General features: G+C 42.1%; 1 pseudogene; it reads right to left on the bottom strand.

Moving 5' to 3' along the window:
- Window positions 1–4,781: 4,781 nt before the first annotated feature.
- LOC124374666 lies at window positions 4,782–5,547 on the bottom strand (annotated as a pseudogene).
- Window positions 5,548–7,659: the final 2,112 nt, after the last annotated feature.

The raw sequence follows: 7,659 nt of genomic DNA, 5'->3' as shown, positions 1-7,659 counted from the left end.
TTGCTTTTTTACAGACTAAAAGTATTTCTATCCTATCCGTTACACGAATAGAAAACAGAGACCGGGTTCATAGTCCTTTAAACTCCATTAAGCCACATAAAACAGCGATCTACAGTTTATTGACGTCCATCAACACAGCGCCAGAATGGCCCGAAAGCAACGCGAACGACACCCCATCGTTATAATCGCTTGGTCGGCCATTCATTATGCCTTTAAAGCGGTCGTTCGACTTTTTCATGCTGGTGTCTTCGTTTGGACTCACCTATGCATTTAGAATCTAGTCACTCAAGATCTTTTCATTGCAAAAAATACAAACTAATAGTGTTTTATAAAACTGTAATAAGCTTTGATTTGAATCATATAATATATATATATATAATATATAATATATATATATATATATATATATATACACTGAGTGTGCGCGACGTCAGTGTGGTTTATTCCTAATGATATGTCATCAAGGCTTGTGTTCAAAAGACGCAGAACTGTAAACGATCTTTGTACTATTACTATTAACTGATTGAGTTACATCTTATTGAGTTTGGTCCAATTTTTAACGTTAATATGGAAGTGCGGAAACAATTATTCAAAATCAAGAACTTCCAGTTTTACCGAACCCGAGAAAAAATAGTGGAATCTTATGAACTTTTGACGAAATTTTCGGACCAATATCCAAAGAGGTAAAAGTGTGTTTACTAATTAATTCAAGAAGTTTAATATCTAGTAGAGTGAAAAGGATTATGTTGCGTCACACCCATTTAGTCAATAATGGTTTAAAATTAATCAACCTATAGTTTAAAAGATCCATAACTTTTAATGACTTTTGAATTTGATTTGTTTTAAAATACAGTCCAAACGTATGAAAAATTTTATTGAACCGGAAATCAAATCAGCAACATCATAGCTTATAAGTTCCCACATAATATTCTAGATACATAATTATTACTTGTATAAATAGCATGGGCGTTTTCCAAAAAAGGATCTCTACAACTGTTTGAAAATTTCATATAAAATTTTACTAAAAAAGGTTACACAGCTGGTTTTGAGTGTTTGTTTTACAAGGAATAACAGTCAAGTTTTGACTCCGCCGTAGTCCCGCTAGTGCCTAATCGCGCCGCCAACAAAGACGCTATTGGAGCAGTTACGTTTAAATCATGGCTGCCGTACACTGGACCGGAAGCGTGCTAGGTGTGTGTTTTGGTTTGAAAAAGAATACTAAGTCTGCGGACTATCAACAGTTGAGCGTAATTTTCGTACCAAAGTACGCTAAAAGATCCTCCCTGTAGGCCCTACAATTTAATGACTATTAGCATAGTTGTATTTGTTAGAAACAGGGTGCTTCAGTACAAACATAAAGAATCCTCGTCCAAGCACATCTGGACGAAGTCGATTTGAGCATAGTGAGACAATGTTTGTGTAAATAGCCCTAACGAAATCGACCCACAGCGTGCATCTCGTGAGCTGCAATATATCCACATATGAAACGGTTTGGCGTTTGTTAAGAAAACGTTTGGCACTTTGAAACCATATTCGATTTATTCGCTTTTACAAGCAATTACAAAGACACTGATAAGATTTGGCCCGTAGGAACGTTCTGTGTGGATTATGGTATATCTCGAGTGTGATGAATGATGATAACATTTTCTTGGGAAAACATAATCTTTTCTGACGACGAGTCCCACTTTTCACTTAAGTGGCAAGGGGTAAACACACATAAAACTGTAGGATTTGGGGCAGGGAAAATTCCCCCCACCATGAAAACATTACAACAGGTTTCGTGATAGCCCTAAATTGGGACGGTTTTTCTTGTGCGTTGAGCAAGAGGAAAGTGTACGGCACCCCCCTTTTTTTTCCAAGAGAAGAGACCATCCAATGGGATAGTGAACATCTGTGATATTTTTGCAACAATTTTTTAATACCACAGATCGATGGAGGATGACCGAGAACGAAATGTTTTTCTTTATGCCAAGATGGCCGCACACCATCCACAACTATCTGAACTGACGGTTCCGGGGGATTTTCTAAGTGACACCCGCTTTCCAGGTTAATGGATTGGCCGTGCTGCGCCAATTGGCATGGCCACCCGTATCTCCCAGACCTGACACCGCATAAGATTTTTCTTCTGGGTTTCATAAAAAGGATATTGGTGTACGTACCTCCTTTGCTGGCCACTCTAACTGAACTTAGAGCAAAAATTTACGGCGCTGACTGCTGAAGCAAGTTACACCTGAAAATTGCTAGTGCGAGTCTGGGAAGAAAATTCGACTACCGATTGGATGTACCCCTGCAGAATAACCAACGGAAAGCCAGCATAGGAAAATCTTTATGTTTTACAGGTAAAAAACCTTGTAGTTTTTTAACTTTTAAAATAACATCAACAACCAGCTTCTGTAACCTGGTTTAGTAATAATTTATATAAATTTTCCAAAGTTGTAAAGACCTTTTTTGAAACGCCCCTGTACATTCGTATGTAACTTACTTATTTTTTTTCCGTATAGAAAGACTTCAAAATATATTATCCAGTTGTGTTTTGTCGATTGGAATATGTGCCATAAATGGTATGATGTGCCAAGCTTCGGAGGCGAACAGGCAACTGGCTGATCTGAGTCACCAACTACTACTGTATTTAGTATCGGTTAATTAAAAAGTCTGTATGCTGTCTTTTGTGGGGAAGGGGTTTTAAGTAGTACTGCTTTATTAGGTGCGTGATTTTTTTCTTGTATATCAACAAATGTTGCTATTGTACGAAATGAATCACCCATGAAGTTAAGGAAAAGACAATCTTATAGTTCAAAAGTGTCCATTATTATAAGTGTTCCAGTCTACTACTTCTCTCGTAGGTACTTTTTAAGTCATCATATAAGAGCTACTTACCAACCAGGAGGGTTCACTATTGACTGGTTTATACCTTCCAGTTGAACCCACAGTAGGTATAGAAAAAACGGATGGTGTCACTTAAATCTGGAAAACCTTATGGATGTCCAGGAATGGCACATCACCAACCGCTATTATCCAATTTCTGGAGCGCAAGAGTATTCAATAGGTCTAGCCTACTGCCGCAGATGACTGCTGGCGTTGGTGGAGTTCGTTCTCTAAGTATAACAGGTTCTTGCTAGTCGATAACATAAAGGTATGCCAACCCTGCCTACTTTGACAGGAGAGGCTGGTTTAGAGCTGGTTTGTCCGTCTTCCATGAGGGCTTTGGCTTGAGATTAGTGCCACAAACTAGTTCTCGTGAATACAGACACTATTTTATACCAATCCAAGCTTATTTCATTTTTGTTATTGGTAGGATCCTCTAACAAACCAGTGGGCCTTTTTTACTTTCTTCTTGGTAGGATCCTCGCATATGCATTAGGTCCCTGCCTGAATCTCTGTTATCATTTCTAATATGATTCTACTACTTGCTCTGAATGATGGCATTATTGCCCACGTCTGTGGCTCATGAACAGGTCATATTGAGGTAAACATGAAAATGGTATCCTTTTCTAAATTCGAAAAAAATCTAAAATTTATCAGCAAATGTTAAAAACTCATTTCTATCGTGTTGTGTTTTAATTTATTTAATTTGCATGCGTAGTTTTGAAACATATCTTTAGGTTATAATTTATATCATAATTTAAACTTCCTAATTCTATCATAATTCGTTTCATCCCATGACATTTTGAAACTTTCAAATAGACAGCACTATTTAGTTTTAGATTATTTGAGAACTTAACTATTATCTTTACTGATGAGATATTTTACATATTCCTGGTTTAATGAATTATCCATAATATTAGAAAAAAGTGTCGATGAACAGTACGTAACGGAGGTATTACCAACAAATCCCACATGCTTACCTTTATCTTTTACCTGAGACGTAAAGAGAGACTGTTCTTTGACCTTTTGACACAATTCCTTATAGCAAATTTCATGTTTCTAAGGACTAAAATCTCAATTTATTGCACGGACAGGTAGATAACAATGTGACACTTCGGTGTTAACGCCCCAAAATTTCAACAAATAAATAAGTGCAACCTAATACTACGAAAATATCTTATTGTTACTTTAGTGATTATTTTAAACCACCTTTATACTGGTAAGACCTCCCCAATATGTAAAAATGCTGCCATACACATCAAGTGCCATCCGGATTAATATAGGAAAATATAAGCGTTAAGGTCGTTTCAGAACTTCAGAAGAAAGGGACAGGAGTTCTGCCACAGCCTGTATATGCATTAAATTGAAGCCCGCGGTGATGCGACAACGCCGGTGTTTGTCGCAGCCACGTGTACGGAATGCGCTGAAATCAGCAATAGTTGTTGTTGTACGCAGGCCTTGAGCAGTCTAAAAAGCACCATGTACTTTTGTTAATTACTAAATGAATCGCCTAGGCGGCAGCACCTCTCGGAGTACCATCCTAAGACGAAACGCGCTCTGATTGGTCTGGAGCCTTGGCAGCGGGAGGATCGGGCGATGTTGAGGTGATGCTCGGGGAGTCGGCTAACTTGTGCGGAACGCGACAGACGTTAACTTAGGCCATCTCCCCCCCTCTCTCTCTCTCTTTATCCGTATTTTAACTTTTCGGAAGCCAAATTCTAAATTCTTAACTATGTATTAATCAAAGCTAATTATTTTATTAATCTAATCCATAGAGTGTGCTAATTTTAATAAATCAATAAATTAGTTCGACTCCGTTGTTTTATTTTTGAAAAGTTTATACAACCTTCCTCGCCACGAACCCAAGAGAAGATCTTTCGCCTCCCACTAGGCAAACGAAGGCAACCTACCACAACTGGTGTCAGGTGTGGGGTTGTGGACTATGGATGCTTTGCAAAGCCTCCAGAGCTCTTTGGACGAGAACACTCCGGTCGCTATAATGGTATCATTGCAGAACTACGCCGTTGTAGGAGTTTGTGGGAAAAGCCGTGGACTATTAATGAAGTTTGCCAGTTGGTACAAGTCTAGTTCGCAGACGGAAACGTTTATATGGTAAGCGTTAACACAGAGGCTAGGGTGCGCGCATTTGGGCGACTTTTCTTAGGCGTTCCCCATCGGTAACTCTCCAGGGGAATGGCCTTGAACAGTATCACCATGACTAGATCCAACCGCCACACCTTGTCCGCTTGCTGAAAGACAGTCGATTCGCCTCATCCTTCCCCTTTTGGTCGGGGTTGGAGAGGACACACATGGCGGGCTTCTTGCCGGTGATACTCAACACGAAGTCTTCTCTACACTCTTGCGTGATATCTTTCCGTAGCTTGCCCAGCAGCCGAGAAGCCCACTTCTGCTTCACCTCAACTTTTCTTGTTCATTAGCTCTTCTTTACGACCGTCGCTCCTCCTCCAACGACATGCGCTTCTCATGCTTCTTAAAATACTTCCGCTTTGCGGCCTGCAGCTTGAACCACGTATAGAAGAAAGATTTCACGTGGGGCAGCAATGCCTCGATAAACGGATGGAATTCATCCAGCCCCATGAGTTTAGAAAGAGAAGCGAGCCTCAAGACGACTATAGTGTGGTTCGCCGATGGTGCCTCATTTTTGCCAGTGTCATTCCTAATATTTCTTTTAGGCTTTGTAAGTATCCGCAGATAAATACAACTTACAACGGTTGAGGTTATGTTTTGGCATCTTTGGACGTGGAAGGGGAATTAGAGGCCTGTGAGGCTAAGCTAAATCGGTTTATCGGCATTCCATTGACGAATACGAGGGAGAATATACGGATACGGAAGGCCAGCGGCTTCAGGCCCGGTTATGGCACAATTACCTCAGGATTCAACGTATCCCAGTAGTAACCGAGGTGGCCGAGGGACGCCAGCGAAAGTTGTGTTGTGTGAGGCTAACCGCCTTTGTGATGCGGCTAGTGAACAAAGGGGCGCAGTAGAAATGGGAAGTGAGGATGGTAAGGAGATTATAGATAGTGAGCCTTTAACCAACAAAACGAAACCGCTCCGTGCAACCGCGCCCGTGGCGGCGAATCAAGCCAATGTAGGGGATTCAACACCAAGCCCGGCTGACCAAACGAACAAAGCCGGTCAGTTCAAGCGCCGTACCACCGGCGCCACATGACTCGTACCATCGCACACGAGCCGTGCCCGTCTAAAAATGGGGGTTGATGTTTTGACGGAAGATCACAAAGCGTAGGGGCGTTCCTCCAACGTGTTTAAGAACTCCGAAAAGCTAGGGGCGTGACCCCTACCGAACTTTTTGAGTCTGCTGTAGACCTATTCCTCGAGACCAGCCCTAGTGTTAGTATCGATCCACAATAGGCCGGATAAATACCTGGGAACAGCTGTGTCAGGATCTGGAAGTAGTATTCCAGCCACCCGACCATGACATCTGGTTACAGCAGGACAATTTTTAACAGAATGCAAGGAGAGACCGAGTCAATCGACCTCTTCATCGCGGCGATGGAGAGGGTTTTGTACGGGCGACTAGCTACCAACGTGCCCGAAGAAGCTAGGCTGCGGCAAATGTACCATAATCTGAATCCCCAACTTCGAGATAGGCTAGCTCTATTTGATGTTACATTGATCGAACAGCTGAGGAAACTAGGTCGCAAGGCAGAAGCGAGACGTTTCCGGTCAGTAGAACAGCGCAATGTGCATAGGGACCATGACGTGATGGAGCCGGTCCTAGCGTATACACCCGTAAGACGTAGGCCAACGCGTGGCGCTGAACACCCTCAACCGGATAGGAAAATATTCCAAACAGCTCGGCAGGCTGACGTAACGTGTTACAACTGCCATGAAAAAGGGCATATGTCTAGGGAATTTAAAAACAGTAAAATATCTTCCTCTGATAAGCTAGTATGCTGGCGTTTGCAACAAAGTAGGCCATATACAGCGAGATTGTCGTGTTAGGCTGAACACAAATGGCCCTCGTTCGGGAAATGAGGCCGGGGTGAGTGGGAGCGCCGCCATGACACCCCGCAAGTAGAGGATCCTGCTTCCCAGCAACCTCAGAAGGCGACATTAACGATCAGGTCCAATACAAAGAAAGATGTTACAGCCCGAAAGGAGATAATGACAGTGCCCATAGTTCGTGAACTTGTTGATGAGTTAGTGGCAATTGGCCAGATTGAAAACGCGGAGGGTAAAGTTTTAATTGATACATGAGCGCAGGTGTCCCTATTGAAGCGGGGAGCCTCCTCCTCTGACCTTTTAAAATCAGGCGTGGTATTAAGAGGAATTTCAGGAAAAATACTTAAAACATATGGACGCTAGCGAGTAACCTTGAATCTAAAACCGGGAGTTCAAGTACCAGGAGATTTTGTAGTAGGGAATCTGCCAAAGGGGTATTTAGCGGTGCTAGGCTGCGATATCTTGGGTCAGGGAAATGGAGGGATTAGCGTAGAAACGCGGCGTGCTCAGGTTGCTGGGCAAGGACATTTGGCTGAACCGTTTAAGAAAGGGAGAAACCGTGCCAGACCATAATCGCAGTGATGAGAGCAGTACGCAGTCAAAGACACAGCGCTATGTGTACTGTTGCAACGAGGTCAAAATCCCACCACGTTGTGAAAAAATCATTCGTGTAAAAACTAGTCGTTTCACCACAAAACCAGACGAGTTAGAAGGCACAGAAGTAATGATTGAGCCCGATGAATTTGTAATGCATGGCGTCTACATAGCCCGGACACAAATAGAACAAAATTGTTGTTAGGTCAAAACCGT

The sequence above is a fragment of the Homalodisca vitripennis genome, unplaced genomic scaffold, assembly GCF_021130785.1.
Source record: "Homalodisca vitripennis isolate AUS2020 unplaced genomic scaffold, UT_GWSS_2.1 ScUCBcl_9525;HRSCAF=18046, whole genome shotgun sequence".
NCBI lineage: Eukaryota > Metazoa > Arthropoda > Insecta > Hemiptera > Cicadellidae > Homalodisca > Homalodisca vitripennis.
Note: the sequence above shows the minus strand (reverse complement) of the source record. Positions and strands in the feature narration are given on the sequence as shown.